Source organism: Schistocerca piceifrons, chromosome 2 (assembly GCF_021461385.2).
Source record: "Schistocerca piceifrons isolate TAMUIC-IGC-003096 chromosome 2, iqSchPice1.1, whole genome shotgun sequence".
NCBI lineage: Eukaryota > Metazoa > Arthropoda > Insecta > Orthoptera > Acrididae > Schistocerca > Schistocerca piceifrons.
In genome coordinates this window covers 332,050,478-332,073,731 of record NC_060139.1, presented here as the reverse complement: position 1 = coordinate 332,073,731, position 23,254 = coordinate 332,050,478, and the positions used below count along the sequence as shown (strand labels likewise).

Below are 23,254 nucleotides of genomic sequence, written 5' to 3'. Positions count from 1 at the left end.
TGGAGAGACGCGAGGACAAAAGACACAGAAACGGAAAAGTGCAGGACCCCCCTAAATGGATCCATAAAAAGGACTAGCACGGATAAAATGTAAAACATTGTCAGCCATGGAGGCATCGTCGCATAAAATCAAAGGCAAGGTGCCCGGGAAATTAAAAGACTGCCGAAGGGTGCGCAGTCGGGGACACTCCAATAAAATGTGGGCGACCGTCAGCCGGGACCCAGACCGACACGGGGGGATCCTCCTGACGCAAAAGATGGCCATGTGTCAGGTATGTATGGCCGATGCAGAGCCGACACAGGATAACAGAGTCCCTGCGAGAAGACCGCAGGGAGGAGCGCCACACATCGGTCGTCTCCTTGACAGCCCGCAGTTTATTAGGCATTGTCAAGCCTCGCCACTCAGCAGACCACATCCCAAGCACCTTACGGCGCAACACCAGCTGCTGATCGGGAGCCGTGAGGCCGATCTCCAAAGCTGGGGCGTCGAGCGCCCCTTTGGCCAGCCTGTCAACACGTTCGTTCCCCGGGATGCCAACATGACCTGGCGTCCAAACCAAGACCACCGAACGTCCAGAACGGGCAATGGCGGAAACAGACTCCTGAATAGAGGACACCAGAGGAGAAGAGGGATAGCAGCAGTTGATGGCCTGAAGGCTGCTCAGGGAGTCACTGCAGATGACGATGGACCTACCTGAGCAGAAACGCATATGCTCAAGAGCGCGCAAGATGGCCACCAGCTTGCCTGTTCATAGTGGCTATCATGTTATCTTCTCTTCTCATGATTATGATACTCACTATTCAGTTTAAAATTGATTTTTCTTTCCTTATGAAGCACATCAAAGAGAATATATATTGCGCAGTGGATGTAAAGGTTCCAAGTTTCTTAAAAATATTCCTGCATGTGGCTCTAGGATGGACTCCACACATTAGCCTTATGGCTCTTTTTCTTTGCATACAGCACTTTTTTAGCCAATGACTGATTTCCCCAAAATATAATTCCATATGCCATAATGGCGTGAAAATAACCATAATGCGCTGACTTCGTGGTTTCCATACTTCTATAAGAAGAAACAATGCGTAATGCGTAAGTTGCTGAATTCAATCTTTTGCATAGATCCAGGATGTGGTTTGACCAGTTCAGTTTGCTGTCAATATGCAAGCCTAGGTATTTTGAGGTATCCGCCCTGGTTATCATCTGCTCACCTATCATCTTTGAATGTCATGTGGAACTGAACGTAGATTGTTTTAGTGTAATTTATGAAAGTCCATTAATGTTAAACCAGTTCACTGTTTCACTAGAAACCTTATTTGCTGTTTCGTCAAGTTTATTTACTCAATTATCAATAAGCAGTGTAGTGTCATCAGTAAAAATGGTGTATCTACAATTTTCCATACAGAGAGGCAGATCATTTATAAAGATTAAAAAGTAGGGAGCCCAGAACTGAGCCTTGGGGCACTCCACATGCGATGCTTCCACATTCTGAAGATAATGGGACTCCATTTTGACTATCCACTACAAATTTCTGTTTCCTGTTTGACAGGTACGAGTCAAGACATTTCCCTGATGAAGACTTAATCGAGATGTGCAGCTTTTTGTAAAAGAATATGGTGACTGACACAGTCAAACGCTTTTGTTACATCACAAAAAATCCCAACCCCCTTCAGATTTTTGTTGATAGATTCCAAGACTTTGCCAGCAAATGCAAATATTTCAACTTCTGTTGACAAACCTTTCTGAAATCCAATCTGACTTTCGTTAAGGATATTTTCATCCCTGAGGTGCTTAACTATCCTGGCACGCATTAGTTTCTCTAAAACCTTTGAAAAACTTGTCAGAAAGTGATATTGGCTGATAGTTAGCAGCACTTGTCTTGAATGAGATTTTCACTCTGCAGCGGAGTGTGCGCTGATATGAAACTTCCTACCAGATTAAAACTGTGTGCCGGACCGAGACTCGAACCCGGATTAAAACTGTGTGCCGGACCGAGACTCGAACCCGGGACCTTTGCCTTTCGCGGGCAAGTGCTCTACCAACCGAGCTACCCAAGCACTACTCCCGCCCCGTCCTCACAGCTTTACTTCTGCCAGTACTTCAAAGGCAAAGGTCCCGAGTTCGAGTCTCGGTCCGGCTCACAGTTTTAATCTGCCAGGAAGTTTCATATCAGCGCACACTCCGCTGCAGAGCGAAAATCTCATTCTGGAAACATCCCCCAGGCTGTGGCTAAGCCATGTCTCCGCAATATCCTTTCTTTCAGGAAGGCTAGTTCAGTAAAGGTTCGCAGGAGAGCTTCTGTAAAGTTTGGAAGGTAGGAGACGAGGTACTGGCAGAAGTAAAGCTGTGAGGACGGGGAGTGAGTCGTGCTTGGGTAGCTCAGTTGGTAGAGCACTTGCCCGCAAAAGGCAAAGGTCCCGAGTTCGAGTCTCGGTCCGGCACACAGTTTTAATCTGCCAGGAAGTTTCAGCACTTGTCTTACCTCCCTTCTTATATAGCGATTTTATAACTGCGTACTTGAGCCTGTCAGGAACTATTCCTTGCTTAAGTGATGCATCAAAAATGTGGCAAAGGACTTTACTTACGTGGCTGCAGCAGTGTTTTAATAATTTGTTAGAAATATTGTCAATTCCAGCAGAGTTTTTACTTTTCAGAGATTTAATAGCTCTTTCAGTTTCTTGAACAATGACTGTTGTTATCTTCAGGTGTTGTACTGTGCAAGGTACTTTGGCTTTCAAAGTAACCGATTTGTAAAAGTCGTTTTGCTGCTCTAGAACCATACCCCGAACGCTATAATCTTCCCTTTCGGTTATACCACTTGGCTGTACGAAGCCAGGTTATCTTGCGACTGTACATTCTCGTGACCACCGCTGCCATAAATCTTGTACAGTGGCTATATTCCTGCCAAGTTTTTTTGTTTTTTTTGTTTTGTTTTTCAGTATCGCATAAGGAACATCCAGCTTCTCGTAGCACTATTACACGACCCCATTCAAATTGTGTGAGGTGTTGATAATGGCGTCTTTGTCGCCTCAAAGGCATTCTTGTGTAACATCATCTCACCACGTCCAAACTCAAAGGTAACTAACGCTCACGAGCGTTACAGCGTGTATTTAAAGTAGACCTGATTTGCATCCTCAGAGTAGCACCACTAGGGCAACTATTATGCGACCTGTTATGCGACTGGTGCGAAATTTGAACAGGCATCATCTTTCAGATGCAGAAACACGCCTACCAACTTCCATTGATGGCACACAATTCCTTCTTTCTACTGATATTTTTTTCTGTCAGTGTATTTATGGTGGTGGTGGTTGTTGGGATGTTTAAGGGGGACTAAACAGCTAAGGTCATCAGTCCCCCATTCCAAAAACAAGCGAGACAAAGTCGCAGAGCAGATGAAACCCCAAGGGGAAGGAGACTGCCCCCCCCCCCCCCCCCAGGTGCTAAAGAACACAAATTAGGCAACGAACACTACAGAAAAGAAGAGTACAGATGAACACCAGACAGAAAGAAATAGAAGAAAAGAAGAAGGCCGGAGACTGGTTGACTGACCACAACAACAAAAAAGGGAAAGAGTCAACCATCTGATGAGACACCAAAACAGCAACAAATATGGAGAGACGCGAGGACAAAAGACACAGAAACGGAAAAGTGCAGGACCCCCCTAAATGGATCCATAAAAAGGACTAGCACGGATAAAATGTAAAACATTGTCAGCCATGGAGGCATCGTCGCATAAAATCAAAGGCAAGGTGCCCGGGAAATTAAAAGACTGCCGAAGGGTGCGCAGTCGGGGACACTCCAATAAAATGTGGGCGACCGTCAGCCGGGACCCACACCGACACAGGGGGGGATCCTCCTGACGCAAAAGATGGCCGTGCGTCAGGTATGTATGGCCGATGCGGAGCCGACACAGGTTAACAGAGTCCCTGCGAGAAGACCACAGGGAGGATCGCCACACATCGGTCGTCTCCTTGACAGCCCGCAGTTTATTAGGCATTGTCAAGCCTCGCCACTCAGCAGACCACATCCCAAGCACCTTACGGCGCAACACCAGCTGCTGATCGGGAGCCGTGAGGCCGATCTCCAAAGCTGGGGCGTCGAGCGCCCCTTTGGCCAGCCTGTCAACACGTTCGTTCCCCGGGGGAAGATGAAAGTCGCATGTTAAACACTTTCAGTCCCTCAGCTTTCAGTAACTGATGAACACGTATTTGTTAAAATTTTGCAAAGACGTTCTGCAAGCAGTATCGTTATGCAGAGTAAGTTGTTTGATTTGTGTTTCTCTGAGACACTGCGGCGGAAGCGTGTTTCTGCTGGTTTCCGCGCGTTCCCAGCCAGTGAGCTAGATTGTGGTCAGTTGTGGGCCGCAACAGTCAGCAAATTTGGTGAGAAGATTCCATTTATTCTAAGTGGTTGCTAGTAGGCAAGGCGTTGCAGTCTCTTCATTCATGTGTTATTCGCATCGCGTGGTTTATTTGTCGTTAATTTCTTGTGGTAAACTTGTAATAATTTACGAAGGCGGGCTGTTAGTTAGGCTTGATGTGTTAAACAACAGTTCAGGGTCTCTACGATTCTCGTGAGCTTGCAGCAGGTTACAGGATCGCACTCTGGTCTTGCAGTCCGAGGCATCATGCATTCAATTTCGTCATTCTCTCCTGCAGTGTAGATAATTCTACATTTTCCTGGAAATCGTGCACATAAATTTCTATCTGTGTGGTTACTGAAATTCTAGACTTATGTTGCACGTGTATCTTGGGAGCCAAGTGGCTCATGTCCATTGTTTACTTAATTTTAACTGAATAAAGGCACTTAATTTTATTTGTTGTAACTCATACCTACTTTTCTGTCATGTATTGAGTATTTATGCATTTTTCTGGTATAGCTTCTGTCTCACGCCATCTTGTGCTGACATGTTTTAAGACGCCCCGTTTTGTCTATTAATGATTGCAAATAGTGCAGATGAAGAAATAATCGGGATTTCACATAGTTTTCCCACTTTGATAGTGATAAATACCTCGTTACAGCACGCAAATTTTCAGGTCTAAAGGTAAGTTCTGTCGTCGACTGACGAATGCAAAACTGCTGCCGCAGATTTTCTACGGATAGGGTTCATGTTTCACGAAATAGCTTGCACTTTGTATCGGGCTGATTTGTTCAGTATTCTGTAATAGTTCTTGCGAATTCAGATTCAGATCATTTGAACCACGGCGCTGTTCAAATACCTTGAGAAGTATGATAAGCAATTAATCATAGCCATACATTGATTAGAAACAAAGGCTGAGACTCCCTTGCACAGTGTTCAACTTTAAGTTGCTCGCTACTACACTCTCGTAATTTTCACACGATCTTACGAGTGGCCATCACTGTTGTTGACGTTCAATTATACAAGCTATGCCTCCATTTTATTACTTGCGAAATTTTTTGTATGAGCTAGTGATTTAATTTCTTATTCATTTTTAAAATGTGCTGCTTTAAGAAATTGTTTACTGGGTCGTGAATTCGTTTATAAGAGGACACACTTTCACTACATCAGGATATAGAGATATTTCCTGCGTCAGTAGTCGAAGCTCCTAAAATAGACGTCCACCTGCAAAGACTTATTAACAAAATCAGCCTAATGTCTTTTCAATGGCGTTTTTCCTTTGTCACCGTACAATTATAAGCATAGTTTCATCATGTGGGATTCAGTCCTTATCGGGGGACCTTTATTGCGATGTATGTGTGTGTGTGTGTGTGTGTGTGTGTGTGTGTTGGGGCTTACGGGCGCTCAAAGTCGAGATCGTCATTAAAAGAAACGTATGTGGACAAATTTAGTAAAATGGAAGCATTCACGCAAAAGAAAGCGGGAAGAGATGAAAAATTCTGTATAAGAAAATAAAACGTAAGGAAAACGAACATCAGGAATGCCACAGAAAATTGTACGTAAAATATGGGCGAGCCAGTCATCCTGTGAACAAATTAAGACTCTTTCCCTAGAATCTTGGTAAAAACAATGGACAAGTCAGGGAACCTTAAAACTTTAGCCACATTCGTTTGAGTATTTCCTAAAAGAGATGGCAGATCCGCCGGCAAGTAAGCCGCGGCCCGCTGGTCAGAAAATAAAACGCAATCCAAGAAAACGGGACCTGGACGCCACAAGTACCACACATTGGAGGGTCCTCTCGCAGGAGCAGGAAGCCGTGTGTCATAGGACTGTGGCCTATCCGAAGCCGAGTGAGGAGAACCTCGTCCCGTCTACGGGACTGGAAGGAAGTACACCACACACGCGTTGTGGGCCTGACTAAACGCAGCTTATTGTCAGTCGTTTCCAGCCACTCATCCTCCCACCGACGCATGACTCGTGAGCGTGAAGGTGGATGGCATGCTGATATACTTGCGAATCGAGACACGCCTCCTTGGCTGCGAGATCTGCTCTTTCGTTCCCAGTAATGCGGACGTGCCCTGTAACCCAGCAGTAAACCACCTCCTTCCCCACTCATTGTAGTTGGAGGAGGGCATCCTGGACGTTCTGGACTATTTTATCTACTGGATAAAAACGTTGCAATGAGTGAAGGGCAATTAGTGAATAGGAACAGACAAGAAATTTAGGACTGGAAGAGCATATCATCTGCTCCAGTGCCCGCCAGATCGCAGACAATTCTGGATCAAAGACAGTAAATACTTGTGGCAGTCGGACCCTGAGAGCGATATCCTGAAAAGAACCCACCTTCTCGACGGATGTTTTCTCGCCTTGTTGTGACGCTTCATAAGAGGGAAGTTTTAACCCACGACAACGCAATAGTCGTAGCACTGGCACAGACGAAGCTGTCGAAGTTACTGTTCTCGCTTCCGTTGGTATGAATCCACATGCGAGCACACGACAGCTTGAACACGAGATTGGCATTCCTAAAACCAGTGTACATCGTATTCTTACACGTCACCGGTTCCATCCTTACCATGTACACCTACATCAAGAATTGCATGGGAGTAATTTCCAAAATGGTGTGCAGTTTCTAACAACCCTACCACAACAAAGGTCAAAATTTTAATAACGATTGTGGAGTTGCTCACGCTGCTAAATACTGCATTTTCGGGCAACATCAGTCATATTATGTGCCAGGTGTCATTAGAGCACAGTTAATAGTCATTTCATGTAATAATGAAAAAATTAGGCACTCATCTTTTTGTGTTTCCCACGCTGGTCTCGTATTGTCATGGCTCAATCGTTGAAAATCTAGGTGATTATGATTCCAAGCTCGGATGCAAAGAGGCCTAGGTTTTATCCTGTTATATTCAAAAGTTTTGTAGATGCGCTTCACAAAACATTAAAAGTTAGCACAATGGTGATGTGAAAAAAAAATCAGCACTCCGAATTTAAGTTACACTTCCTTTTAATTGCTTTTATTGCAATATCACGTAACACACAAACATCACTTCACAATACAAAACATACTTGGAAACATCTTCCTCACATTTTATAAGCCAACTACAATATACACTCCTGAAAATGGAAAAAAGAACACATTGACACCGGTGTGTCAGACCCACCATACTTGCTCCGGACACTGCGAGAGGGCTGTACAAGCAATGATCACACGCACGGCACAGCGGACACACCAGGAACCGCGGTGTTGGCCGTCGAATGGCGCTAGCTGCGCAGCATTTGTGCACCGCCGCCGTCAGTGTCAGCCAGTTAGCCGTGGCATACGGAGCTCCATCGCAGTCTTTAACACTGGTAGCATGCCGCGACAGCGTGGACGTGATCCGTATGTGCAGTTGACGGACTTTGAGCGAGGGCGTATAGTGGGCATGCGGGAGGCCGGGTGGACGTACCGCCGAATTGCTCAACACGTGGGGCGTGAGGTCTCCACAGTACATCGATGTTGTCGCCAGTGGTCGGCGGAAGGTGCACGTGCCCGTCGACCTGGGACCGGACCGCAGCGACGCACGGATGCACGCCAAGACCGTAGGATCCTACGCAGTGCCATAGGGGACCGCACCGCCACTTCCCAGCAAATTAGGGACACTGTTGCTCCTGGGGTATCGGCGAGGACCATTCGCAACCGTCTCCATGAAGCTGGGCTACGGTCCCGCACACCGTTAGGCCGTCTTCCGCTCACGCCCCAACATCGTGCAGCCCGCCTCCAGTGGTGTCGCGACAGGCGTGAATGGAGGGACGAATGGAGACGTGTCATCTTCAGCGATGAGAGTCGCTTCTGCCTTGGTGCCAATGATGGTCGTATGCGTGTTTGGCGCCGTGCAGGTGAGCGCCACAATCAGGACTGCATACGACCGAGGCACACAGGGCCAACACCCGGCATCATGGTGTGGGGAGCGATCTCCTACACTGGCCGTACACCACTGGTGATCGTCGAGGGGACACTGAATAGTGCACGGTACATCCAAACCGTCATCGAACCCATTGTTCTACCATTCCTAGACCGGCAAGGGAACTTGCTGTTCCAACAGGACAATGCACGTCCGCATGTATCCCGTGCCACCCAACGTGCTCTAGAAGGTGTAAGTCAACTACCCTGGCCAGCAAGATCTCCGGATCTGTCCCCCATTGAGCATGTTTGGGACTGGATGAAGCGTCGTCTCACGCGGTCTGCACGTCCAGCACGAACGCTGGTCCAACTGAGGCGCCAGGTGGAAATGGCATGGCAAGCCGTTCCACAGGACTACATCCAGCATCTCTACGATCGTCTCCATGGGAGAATAGCAGCCTGCATTGCTGCGAAAGGTGGATATATACTGTACTAGTGCCGACATTGTGCATGCTCTGTTGCCTGTGTCTATGTGCCTGTGGTTTTGTCAGTGTGATCATGTGATGTATCTGACCACAGGAATGTGTCAATAAAGTTTCCCTTCCTGGGACAATGAATTCATGGTGTTCTTATTTCAATTTCCAGGAGTGTACATCTTTCCAACATGACGTTCAACACTTGGCTTTCTAAAGGTCCGAATCTCTAACAACTTAACAATTAACTAATAATCGCTTACGCGCCCAAAAATCAGAGTTACAAGTACGTCAAAGGTCATAGTGACAAAAGAAAGAATACACATAGGAATAATACCATTGCAATATAAACATATCGATGTATCAAAAGTGAAATCAAATCTGAATGTTTTGTGGCGGTGTTCGTAGCGACAAACAATTCGCGGTAGAAACGGCTTACGAAGTCACCGCCACACTTTTAATAGCGGGCCGACCGGTCCGCTGGAACAGTGAACAGAAAGATGAAAACCCAAAAACTCTGATTAAATAAAAGTCTGTACTTATCTTTATTGATGAAGATACAGAAACACAATAGTGAACTCCGTGTCTACAGAGATCTGTCTAGTTCGAGTCGGAGCGGCTAGGTCAGCGTCGGCTGACGACAAACAACAACTCTGCTGCGATGAACACACAACTGACTAGCAAGTACACAATTCGGTGGCGAGTATACAACTGAGCGGCGAATACAGAACTGTCCTAGCGCTCGCGACTCCAGCGCTTAAAAAGCCAGAAGCCAGCGGTGGCGCGCTCAGACTTGCGGCGATTTCCTGTCTCGCTGGCGCTGCTTATGCGGACGGCGTCCGGACTTCGATGCTGCCAACCTTTTGGCAGCGGGCTCGGGTGGCATCACTGGCTAGGATATAACAGAATGTTGTCTCAGAAATATGTTAAGTAGTTAACAGAAATACAGTAGAATATTACTGATATCGAGAGGTTCAGGTGGGGTACCATAATGGTTACGTAATTCAAGTACCATTACAAGTTCTGTCGGTGGGCACAGCAGCAAATCCTCGCCAACCCGAACTTGTTCTCCAATGTTCTATTTATCGATGAATGTTCCTTCTCAAACAAAGGACAGGTAAATGCAAGGAACATGCATTATTGGTCCAGCGACAACCCGCGATTGCATAGATAGGTGGAACATCAGCGTCAATTGAGAGTTAGCGTCTGGTGTGAAACGCTTGGTACTACAATTATTGGCCTTTATTTCATCAATGTCAGTCTAAACGACACAGTGTATATTAACTTCCTCAGACGAATTCTTCTTCCTCTTCTGGATGAAGTGCCGCTAAGAAACAGAATGCTTATGTGGTATCAACACGATGGATGTCCAGCACATAATGCCTTGCGTGCACGCCGTGTTCTGAACCGAAGGTATCCTGCCAGATGGATCGGTCGAGGAGGAACAGTTACTTGGCCTGCTAGGTCTCCTGATTTAAATCCTCTGGACTTCTTTCTTTGGGGATGCATTAAAGACCTTGTCAGACGCGATATTCCAACAACTCCAGAGGACATGCAGGAACGTATCGTGCCTGTTTGTAATTCTCTTGAGCAGGCAACACTGGAAGCAGTAAATAATTCTTTCATTCAACGAGTGCACCATTGTATCGGTGTCCAGGGCCACCACTTTGAGCAACTTTGAATGTTATAGTGCTGGGAAATGGTACAGGAGAGTCAAAGACAATTTTGTGTTATGTTTTTACTTGGTTTTCTGACAATTCCATCAAGTGGACGAGTTCGTGGTCCCGTGCTCAAAGTCAATGTTGCGTTATGTAATTAACAACGTTTTGTTTCAGTGAATGGTACACTGTGATACATTTTTGAATAGGTCCTTAGGAGAGGAAATGAATTACCGAATAAAAATTACAGGGTTCCATTTAAAAAAGTCATACAGCTGTTCATATCTTTGTAAAAAACAAAGCTACAACGGAGGCAGTCACGCTGATTGATGTCCCCCTGACGGCTAAGGAACATTTGTTCGAAAGATTTTGTAACTTGTGTCTGGACGAACAGTTGTTTCGGATGGTCAAGATAAATGAAACACCCTGTACTTTAGCCACCGCGGCAGGCGAAAAGTTCACAAATGTAGCTGTTTCGTAAATTCTCACTCTCGAGCTTGACTGTGACATGAGGTTGATGTGTTCTCAACATCCTTGTGTGGTGGCGTTCAATTTTCCACTTATATGGAACATAACCGTATCAATGAACATCAGACATTAAGAGAAAAATGATATCCTCCATATCCCCACCTAAGATGAATTCACAAAACACTACAAGTTGTTTATCACCATATAAAGAGCATACAGCAACTGAAACACAAACGTCGCTGCTAGACACACTACACAGACACATGGCTAGCACGATGAGTAGACTTCTCTGAACTGCGTGCTAAATTCTTGAACAGCCACACGGGGGCGACCTCAAAATATTCTGCCTGAATGACCACTGTCTTGAAACTGCTGCTGCCGTCGTCGAATGCCTTGAACTTTAAGACGTTCAGTGTCACGTCGCACAGTTGTAACTGAACTGAAACTGTTGAAGCGGAGAATGAAGAACAGATTTTGTTGATGTACGAGTACAGGATGTTCAAAAATGGCTCTGAGCACTATGGGACTCAACTGCTGAGGTCATTAGTCCCCTAGAACTTAGAACTAGTTAAACCTAACTAACCTAAGGACATCACAAACATCCATGCCCGAGGCAGAATTCGAACCTGCGACCGTAGCGGTCTTGCGGTTCCAGACTGCAGCGCCTTTAACCGCACGGCCACTTCGGCTGGCAGCACAGGATGTAGATACATGGTTGAGGACATACGGAAGCCTGGATGTGGCCGTGAGTCGTGCGCGGATAGCCTAACGGTAAGGCCACCACTCCCGATATGCAGGAAATCCGGGTTCAAGTGGCGGCCTGACACAAATTTTCACTGTCGGCAGTCCATTACACAGCTGATGGTGTCCATATTCCCAACTGCGAATACATTTAATGTATTTCATAATGGCTGTAGTCGCCTCAGTTCCTGTTTCTTCGGACGTGCATGCAAGTCCCAAGGAACTATGCATCCTATTACTGAACAACACAGGCACTGCAACTCATTTTGTGAAATTCTTCCTCTTGAACAAATCATCCAGTTTTTCTGAAAATATAATCATTTGTTTGTCTGTACATCTACATCACATCTACCGATTTCCATGCTATTCGGGTAATTCCTTCGTAGTTGAAATGGCTCTGAGCACTATGGGACTTAACATCGGAGGTCATCAGTCCCCTAGAACTTAGAACTACTTAAACCTAACTAACCTAAGGACATCACACACATCCATGCCCGAGGCAGGATTCTAACCTGCGACCGTAGCGGTAGCGCGGTTGCAGACTGAAGCGCCTAGAACCGCTCGAACACACCGGCTGGCTCCTTCGTAGTGTGTCGTTGTTTTTGTACTGGTGTGTATACGAGATACGATCTTGCGAAGCTAGATGAATCTTTTTGAAACGCTGTGTTTTGTTACTGGTGCGTATACGCCCTACTTTGCAGAGTACACTTTAGCTGACACGCCCAGACTTCAGGTTCACGATGACGTGAGTATGATGTACTTTCTGTCATTACGGAGTCCTTACGTTCTCGCAATAAATTTTCTTTGATTTTCCGGAAACGTCTGCTGAGGGGATCAATACATTGACTCAAAAAAAAAAAAAAAAATTACAGGGTTCGTCGCAGATTAATTGGATTTTCCGAGAAAGTGAAGGGTGATGTGCAAAAAGGGGGCTTTACATATTGCCTCTTGTCTTTTCTGCATGATGTTCGTCTACCATTCAGACGTTTGTGTTTGTTCAAATGGCTCTGAGCACTATGGGACTCAACATCTGAGGTCATCAGTCCCCTAGAACTTAGAACTACTTAAACCTAACTAACCTAAGGACATCACGCACATCCATGCCCGAGGCAGGATGTTTGTGTGAATTCAGCAAGATGCAAAGAGAGACAATTTTCACCTCATGTCAGAGTATGGTGGTGGTGGTGGCGTGTTGGGGCTTATGGGCTCTCAACATCGAGGTCATCAGCGCTCTGACACACATTAAAAGGAACGAATGTGGACAGACCTAAGAAAACTAAAGCACACACTCAAAGAAAGCAGGAAAAGAAGGAAAATGCTACATAAGAAAGTAAAACCTAAGGAAAGGGGAAACATAGCAACAAGAATGTCACAGGAAATTGTTATTGGCTGGCCACTTACATAAAATATGGGCGAGCTTGTCACACAGTGAGCAAATTAAAATCCTCTCCCTAAAATCTTTGTAAAAACATTTGACAGGGCACAGAACTTTAAAACTTTAACCACATTTGTCCGAGTGTTGCCTAAAAGAGATGGCAGGTCCGCTGGCAAGTCAGCCGTGACCCGCTGGTCAGAAAATAAAACGCAATCCAATAAAACGTGGCGCACAGTGACCTGGACGCCGCAAGCACCACACATTGGAGGGTCCTCTCGCCGGAGCAGGAAGCCACGCGTCATAGGGCTGTGGTCTATTCGAAGCCGAGTGAGGAGAACCTCGTCCCGTCGATGGGGCTGAAAGGAAGTACACCACACACGCGTTGTGGGCTTGACTATACGGAGCTTATTGTCAGTCACTTCCAGCCACTCATCCTCCCACCGACGCATGACCCGTGAGCTCAACAGCGAGGTGAGTGCGTGCAAGGGGATAGCACACTGAGATACTTGTGGGGCAAGACACGCCTCCTTGGCTGCGAGATCTGCCCTTCCACTCCCAGCAATGCTAACATGGCCCGGAACCCAGCAGAAAGCTACAACCTTCCCCGGTCGCTGTAGTCGGAGGAGGGCATCCTGGATGGTCTGGACAATTTTGTCTGCCGGATACAAACGTTGCAATGAGTGAAGGGCACTGAGTGAATCAGAACAGACAAGAAATTTAGGAGAGGAAGAATGTCTCATGTGCTCCAGTGCCCGCAAGATCGCAAACAATTCTGCATCAAAGACAGTAGAAGTCTGAGGCAGTCGGACCTTGAGGACACGATATGGAAAAACAACCGAGCAACCAACAGAATCCCCTTGTTTCGACCCATCCGTAAAAACAGCTACATAGTCGTGGTGCTCAGATAACATGACAGAAAATGCTGCACTATAAAACTATGGCAGGAGAGCAATCTCTCTTGTACTGCAATAAATCTAAAATCACTCCGGGCCTCTTCAGTAACCAGGGTGGCAGGCGGTTAAAACCTTGGATTTGGGGTTGTACAGACTCCACACCGAGGGACTCTAGTACACGTTGCACACGGATCCCAAACGGCAACGTAGCCCGGGGACTGCGGGAAAAAGGCGGTCCAGAGGTGGATGGGCAACAAGATGGTGAGCAGGCGATCTGGGAGCTGCAAGAAACTTACAAGCCTGGCGCACCAGCAGGAGCTGCCGCCGGATGGTAAGTGGCGGTTCGCCAGACTCAGCACAGAGGCTGGATACGGGACTGGTCCGATAAGCACCCGTGGCCAGTCGGATCCCAGCATGGTGAACAGCGTCAAGGATCCGCAAATAAGATGGCCTCGCTGACCCATATACTGTGCACACATAGTCCAGCCGTGAACGCACAAAAGCTCCATAAAACTGTAGGAGACGTGCCCTGTCCGCGCCCCAAGACCCATCCCGAATATAGCTTACGGAATGGTGCATTTCCCCAAACGGTGTTGTTCCATGATCAGCTCTGCCACTATATACACTACCCGTCAAAAAAGCGGAGCACCCAGGAGGGAAGAAGGAACCGAAATGAAACATCATGGGATGAGAGGACCTGCGATGTTATTTCAGTCAACAAAATCGACTCAATTTTACACAGAACTTGACAGTATGACTACACTTAATCAGTATGAAATGGTAACTAAATCAAGACCCTACGCTGCCGACAGCCGTTGATATACGTCAACGGGACAGTTGAAAATGGGTGCCCCGACTGGGACTCGAGCTCGGGATCTCCTGATTACCTGACAGACACTCTATTGATCTGAGCCACCGAGGGCACAGAGGATAGGGTGACTGCAGGACTTATCCTTTGCACACTCCCCGTGAGACCCACATTCCCAACTTAATGTCCACACTCTACATTCGTAGTGCCCCTGTCCATTACACTCATTACTCGCGGCATGCAACAACACAGAGTACAGTAAGAGTTCGGGTAATACGTTTGCATCCGCACAGAAGAAGAAGGTCAATGGCCGGTTAGCCTGAACTATATGTGAAGGTGGTATCTGTTCTTTCCTTCGAGTCCCAGTCGGGGCACACATTTTCAACTGTCCCCATTGTTGTATATCTACGCCTGTCGGCAGCATAGCGTCTTGATTTAATTATCATTTCATTCCAGAGCGCTGCGTGGTCACTGGTGGTATGTGTTCTTTCAGACATGTTCGAAAGAACAGGTACCATCTTCATACATAATCAGGATGATGTTGCACTGCCGCTATCTTGGCAGCATGCACAGATTCGGTTAGGAAAGATGTCACAAAGCCGTCGTATTGCGTCCTGAGTCAAGACAGACCACAACTGTTGTAAAACTGGTTCTTTGAAGTTCTTGGTACTAACACTGGGACTGAGTTGACGTCCGAGGTGGTGCGACACGTTTTCTGTCGGGGAAAACCTGAGGACCTTACTGGTCGCAGGAGTACCTCAACATCATGCATACAGTTCATAGAGACACGTGTCATGTGTGGATGAGCATCGCCATATTGAAAAATAACGCCGCGGCACTGTCACATAAGAGGTACCACAAGAAGACCGTTTGTAAGGTTCTTATGTTTTCTTATGTTATTAATAATTTAGCTTTACTGTACTGGTAGAAAGACGAATGAGCGCACTGTAGCAGTAGTGAGTAAGATACTTGACTCTAGGTTTGAGTTTTATCTGTGGTTGATTTGTTAGTCAGTCAGTTGTGCAGAGCTGGGACATTCTTCTTTGAGGCTTAGTAGCGTGCAGCTGAGTTTTTCAAAGACTGAGGTCTATTTTCAATGTATCTGGAGAAGATATCTGGAATACTTTGTTTTGGAGATGGAAATCCATTTAATACTTTCTTGTTATTTATGTTAAAAGAGAAGATTTTGGAGGAGTTTCAAAAGTACGCTTGTAGTTTCTTTATAATGTGAGAATTTTGTAATTGTTAGAGTCATCTTCTACTGTGTGGTCTTATTGTCAATAGTCAGAGTTTGATTTCTCAAAAACAATTTTCTTAAAAGTAAAACCCACTTTCTTCATTCATATTAAAGTTTTGAATTTTTATCGTATGTGCATTCCACCTTACACCAGAAAAACATCGTTCCTGGCAAAAAAAGAGTAGATGTTTTGTCTTCAGATGCTGCACCTGCTGATTTGTATTTGCTTTCGAAGGCTTCAGTACTCCAGATAAAAAAAAAAAAAGCATGCTGAGCAGAATGTAAGTCGCTTTTATGACAGGGCAGTTCTCACGTTGCATCCTTGTGCAGACAGTCAGGATTGACAGGTGTCGTACTAGCAAGTACATATTGGTAATTTTAACAGTTATTTTCTGCCGAGCAGAGCAGTAATTTGTTTTTTTTTTTTTTTTTTTTTTTTTTTTTTTTGGTGGATGTTATTAGTCTAACATCGCTCATCATATCACTCAGTTGCCTTTGGCATTTAATAGGATTTATTTTCTTTATTTCAAGTTTTGCAATTCACAAAGTTTAAAGTTTTATTTTACGACACTATTCACACAGACAGGGCCAAGAGGGCCAGCCAGCAGTCAGTCTTGCTCAGCAATTGAATACATTATCTAAATTACATGTTACATGTGGAGAAAGTTTTCGAAATCAGTGTACCCAGTTTTCTCTTATACGGAGAATATTTTATATGAAGCTTACACATTGTGCCGTCAGAGTTGCCTCAATCATTACCGCCCGTGACTTGAAGCCGTACCAGATAGCTCCCCACATCACGACACCAGGAGTAACACCGGTGTGCTCTCCAAAATATTGGAAGAACGGGACCTCCTCTGGGACACCTCGATATTCGCCGGCGACGGTCGTTTAGGGTAGCGCAGAACAGTGAGTCATCGATGAACACAAGGCATTTATCAGAAGTCCATACTTTCCGATCACGCCACCACTCCAAAAGCAGCCGCTGGTGTTGTGATGTTATTGGCCGACTATGCATGGGGTATTAATTCACTAATGAGTCAACTTTTAGCCTCAGATCAATGGTGCGGGTTGGAATGTTTCAGAGTCCATTATTTGTTTTCCAATGGCAGACGCAGGTGTGAAATGGTTACGATGTGTGGTGCGTAATACGCCAGTCCTCCACGGTAGTGGTCAGACGTTTCTGACCGGAATACTGACGATTCAGCCTGTCCTCACGTTTTCCTATAGTCCAACATCAGGCCACTGTCACATCCGAATGCCCGCCATTCTGGGTACTGCGCGATTTGACCAGCAGGCCGTATGGAGGACCTCCCTCACTGAGGCCTCTTTAAATTCTGCCGTGTGTGTGTGTGTGTGGTTTGGAGATCTTATGGGCGCCCAACGACGAGGTTATCAGCGCCCTAACAATGATTAAAACAAACGAATGTGGATAAGAACGAAAATTGTCGTACACGCAGGCACACGAAATAACCACACAATTACTCTATCGCACACGCACTCTCACATGCACTAAAACCAATGAGGAGGCAATATGGGTAATCAAGAAATTAAAACAGAGGGAAAACAAAACACAGAAGAGCTAAAAGAACAGCACAGGGAAATGTGACTGGCTGACCACTTACAAAAACCTTGGGTGAGCCAGCCACCCTGTTGACACATTAAAAACAGCTCCCCAAAAGCTTGTTAAAAACGTGGGACAATTCACAAAACTTTAAAACGCGAACCACATTCGTTTGATCATTGTATAAAATAGACTGCAGATCCGCCAGCAAATCCGCTGCAGTCCGCTGGTCAGCAAATAAAATGCAGTCCAATAAAATGTGGTGCACCGTGATCTCCACGCCACAAGCACCACACATCCGAGGCTCCTCACACCAGAGTTTTCCATGCGTCATAGGGCTCTGGCCGATGCTAAGACGAGTAAGGAGGACCTCATCCCTTCGACGTGCCTGGGAAGAAGTACGCCTCCGCCGAGTTGTGGGCTTGACGACACGGAGCTGGTTGTCGGTCACTTCTAGCCACTCATGTTCCCAGCGACACAGGACTTTATACTGCAACAACGAGGTAAGGGCATGCAGTGGGATAGCACACTGAAAGCCCTGACGGTCACGACACTCCTCCTTGGCTGCTCGATCAGCCCTCTCATTCCACAGAATTCCCATGTGCCCTGGTACCCAGCAGAAAGACACCTCCTTCCCCAGTCGCTGTAGTTGGAGGAGGGTATCCTGGATAGTCTGCGCTACTTCATCTGCTGGGTACAAACGCTGGAGAGAGTAAAGGGCGCTCAAAGAATCTGAACAGACGAGAAATCTGACACTGGGAGAATGTCTCATCTGCTCCAGTGCCCGCAAGATTGCATATAATTCTGCGTCAAAGATGGTAAATTCGGGAGGCACGTTGTCTCACAGGTATACGCAGTATTTCCGCGTCCTACGCAGTAGTTCAACAGCTGACACTGTTTACTCCGCTTATACACCCTACCAGGTCCGTTAACAACCCTAAACACGACAAACACTACTGCACCCTGGTGGCCATTCTACCTGTCACAGCGAACAGGGTGATTTTTATCAACGTGTGTAAACTCTAGGGACTGATCGTTGAGAGGATACGGAGGAACAAAGGTCTGATGAACTTATGTCTGGAAAAGCACGGTTTCCAACACAGAGACCATTTATTCAATCAGTTGTTAAAACCACGATATTCCGCACTATAAGTAGGCAAGAGGCCAACTGAGTCACGGTACGCAATACATGAAACATGGAGAGGATTTGAATATGGCATCGCAGGGAAGTAAGTCCAACACATAGTTCGCTGTGGAACTTCTAAGGATATGAATCTTCGGACAATAAGTGACATCGCTATGACCGCTATTAATTCTTTGGACATCAAACTGTGACTATGCCTAGTTATATTCAAGTCCAGCTGGTGTAGTTTACATGTACTGCTTTAACGCTATCCTCTGTTTTCTCATTATTTCCTTTCTGCTGCGCTTGTATTCCATATAAATCTATTTTAATCCTTTGCTTATCACTTCCACTTGATTAAGCCTTTTCTTCGTTGGCACTCTTTTCTTGACTCTCTCTTTATCTTTTTGCAACATTTCATTGCCACTCGAGATATTATGTCTATGATACCTTTTACGATCTCTCTCTGGGATATAAGATGACACCAAACAAGGGTAATGGAATGTAGATTGGGAAATGAAAGACTGAAAGTACATGTTATACTATTTGGGCACTTAAAAACCGATGATGGCCGAAGTAGAGTGTGTGTGTGTGTGTGTGTGTGTGTGTGTGTGTGTGTGTTGGGGCTTATGGGCGCTCAACGTCGAGGTCATCAACGCGCTGACGCACATTAAAGGGAACGAATGTGGGCAGACCTAATAAAACTGAAACACACACGCAAAGAAAGCAGGAAAAGAAGGAAAATGCTACATAAGAAAGTAGAATGTAAGGGAAAACGTAGCCGAAGTAGATAGAATATAAAATGTAGATTGCGAATAGCAAGAAAAGAGTTTCTGAAAACAAGTTAGTTAATATCGAATATAACCTTAAATGGCTCTGAGCACTATGGGACACAACATCTGAGGTCATCAGTCCCCTAGAACTTAGAACTACTTAAACCTAACTAACCTAAGGACATCACACACACCCATGCCCGAGGCAGGATTCGAACCTGCGACGTAGCGGTCGCGCGGTTCCAGACTGAAGCGCCTAGAACCGCTCGGCCACTGAGGTCATCAGTCCCCTAGAACTTAGAACTACTTAAACCTAACTAACCTAAGGACATCACACACACCCATGCCCGAGGCAGGATTCGAACCTGCGACGTAGCGGTCGCGCGGTTCCAGACTGAAGCGCCTAGAACCGCTCGGCCACTGAGGTCATCAGTCCCCTAGAACTTAGAACTACTTAAACCTAACTAACCTAAGGACATCACACACACCCATGCCCGAGGCAGGATTCGAACCTGCGACGTAGCGGTCGCGCGGTTCCAGACTGAAGCGCCTAGAACCGCTCGGCCACACCGGCCGGCTAAACTTAAGTGTTAGGAAGTCTATTCTGAAGGCGGTTATCTGGGGCGTGTCCTTGTACGGAAGCGAAACATGGACGACAAGCAGTTCAGACAGGAACAGAATAGAAGCTTTCTAATGTGGTGCTACAGAAGAATGCTGAAGATTAGGTGGGTAGACCATGTAACTAATCAGGAGGTGCTGAATAGAGCTGGAGAGAAAAGTTATTTGTGGCACAACGTCACTGAAAGAAGGGATCGGTGGATAGGACATATTCCGATACATCAAGCACTAATCAATTTGCTGTCGAAGAGAACTGTGTATGGTGTGTGTTGGCAGGGGGGGGGGGGGGGGGAGATGAGCATAGGTTCAAATGAACGTCGATTGCAGCAGTTATTCTGAGATGAAGAGTCTTTCACAGGATAGGGTGGCATGGAGAGTTGCATCAAACCAGTCCTCGGACTGAATACCATAGCAGCTGTGGCATACTGAAAACAAATCAGTAACTAACTAACAATTGAGAGTTCGCTCTCTGCTGTAAAAGTTCTCAGCTCTCAGTTGCGGAACAAAGGGGAAGGCATGCAGACATAGAATAAAAGGTGACTGACATGTAGTGTAGAATCTGTTCAAAACCGAGGCAAACGGATGGCGAGATAACGTGAAGACAACAGCAGAGAGCGGAGTTTTCCAGCGACTATAATATTTTGCCCCGCGTTTATGTTTACTACGGCTCATGCTAAAACTATCCTCGTTATCGATCCGGGGTAATGCGAATGATCGTTACGAGACAGACAAAAATATTCGAGGATTATCTGCAGTGACCGTAAACAGCGACACAGTGGCCTTCGATCGGCTCATGCGAAGAGCGAAATGGCGTCCTGCTTTCTGTTGCCGTAGCTGATGCAATGTACTAACAACGTCTGGATGTTAGAAACCGGAAATACAAGCCCTGTCAGCTGGCTGTTGACTCTTTCGAGGCTACAGTGTTCATGCCATAAATTAAGTAAAGCAGTCACAAGTCTAAAGGTTGACATGGAGTATTTTTACAATTTAGGCGAGTGTGCATTGCGATAAATACATCTGAATATATCAAATCGTACGCTGCTCTTCCCAACTTTTACCACATCCTTAAAATGCTAGAACGACCTACAATTCGCATCGCTTCCCGTGTCAGACTACCCCCTAACACTCGTGTGTGTGTGTGTGTGTGTGTATGTGGGTTGAGGTTTTCGGGCGCTAAACAGCGTGGTCATCAGCGCCCAAACGCATAGAAACAGGAACACATGCGGAGAAGAGACGAAGACGGACAGCGAACAAGGAGAACGGCTAAAAGACACAGACCTGACGCAGTTACAAATCCTCACATACAGAGGCAAAACAAGAGGAGAAGAAACGCACTAAAAAGGAAAGGAAACACAAGGAAAAGAGAACAGAAATTGAAGGGAAACAAGTAGGTAATCGTGACTGGCGGACCTCTTACCTAAAACCTGGGTGAACCAGTCACCCAGCAGCACATTAAAATCCTCTCCCTAAAATCCGAGGCAACAAATTGGACAGGACACAAAACCGTAAGACCTTAACCACAGTCGTTGCGTCGTCTTGCAAAATAGAGGGCAAATCCGGTGGCAAGGAAACCACCGCCCTCTGGTCAGAGAATAAAGGACAGTCAAGTAAAATGTGGCGCACAGTTATCTGGACGCCACAAGCACTACAGATTGGGGGGTCCTCCCGCCGGAATAAAAAACCGTGCGTTAAGGGACTGTGCCCGATGCGGAGGCGGGTGAGGAGAACCTCATCCCGCCTGCATGACTGGTAGGACGTACGCCATGGCCGCGTGGTGGCCTCGACCAGTCGCAGCTTATTTTCACTAACTGCCAGCCACTCCTCTTCCCATTGACGCATAACACGAGAACGCAAAAGGGAGGTAACAGCATGGAGGGGGACGCCACATTCAACAACGTGAGGGAGGGAACATGCATCTTTGGCAGCCACATCCGCCAGTTCGTTTCCCCTAATACCCACGTGCCCCGGCACCCAGCAGAAAGAAACCTCCTTCCCCTGTCGTTGCAGGTGGAGTAGGGCATCATGGATGTTCTGGACGACCGTATCCGCTGGGTACAAGTGTTGCATGGTCTGAAGGGCACTCAGAGAGTCAGAACAGATGAGAAACTTAAGACTGGGAACACATCTCATCTGCTCCAATGCCCGCAAGATCGCAAACAATTCGGCATCAAAGATGGTAAACGCTGCAGGAAGCCGTAATTTGATGACTCGATCAGGGAAAACCACAGCACAACCTACAGAGTCCCCCTGTTTAGAGCCATCCGTAAATACTGGTACATGGTCAGGATGCTGGTTTAAAATATCGTAAAATAAGGAGGTAAAAACAAACGCAGGAGTGCAGCTCCTCCGGTACTCTGACAAGTCTAAAAGGACGCTGGGCCTCTGGAGCAACCAGGGAGGCAGGCGGGTAAAACCCTGGAGTTGGGGTGCCACACGCTCCACACCAAGGGACTCAAGCAAATGCTTGGCACGAATCCCAAATGGTCTCGTTGCCCTTGGACGACTGGAAAAGAGACGTTCCATAGGGGGTCGGGCAACAGTAGGGTATGCAGGGGAGGGAGGACAGGCAAGGAATTGACACACTCGTCGCACCATGAGGAGTTTCCGCCGGATGGCGAGCGGCGGTTCCCCTGCCTCAGCACACAGGCTGGGGATGGGACTGGTACGGAAGGCACCAGTGGCCAGCCTGATACCCTCATGGTGTACTGCGTCAAGAATCTTCAGATACGAAGGCCTCGCTGACCCATACACAGTGCATCCATAGTCAAGACGCGACCGGACGAAAGCCCTATAAAACTGCAGTAGACGCGCCCGATCTGCTCCCCAGGACCGATGGCTCAAACACTTCAAAATATTCAGCGCCTTCAGGGCCTGCACCTTGAGGTCTTTAAGGTGCGGCAACCACGACAACTTGGAATCAAAAGTGAGGCCCAGGAACCTCACAGTGTCTCTAAAAGGAAGAATGGTGCCCCTCAGACGCAATTCAGGGGAGGTAAAAGCACGTCGAGAACGATTAAAATGAACACACACACACATTTGTCTGCAGAAAAGGTAAAACCCGTCTTCGCAGTCCATGCCTCTAATCGCTTTATCGTAAGCTGCAGCTGCCGACTAGCAGTGACAAGACTGGAGGAAGAACAGAAAACAGCAAAATCGTCCACAAACAAGGAGCACTGGGCAGGACTCCGGATAGTGGACGTGATACTGTTAATGGCGACGGCAAAGAGGGTGACACTTAAAACGCTTCCCTGAGGAACGCCATTCTCCTGCACATACAAATCAGATA

General features: G+C 46.6%; 1 non-coding gene across 1 annotated transcript; it reads left to right on the top strand.

Moving 5' to 3' along the window:
- Positions 1-2,361: 2,361 nt before the first annotated feature.
- Positions 2,362-2,436, top strand: Trnal-caa. The gene has a single exon. It is a non-coding gene; the product is annotated as a tRNA-Leu (tRNA).
- The last annotated feature ends 20,818 nt before the right edge of the window (positions 2,437-23,254 follow it).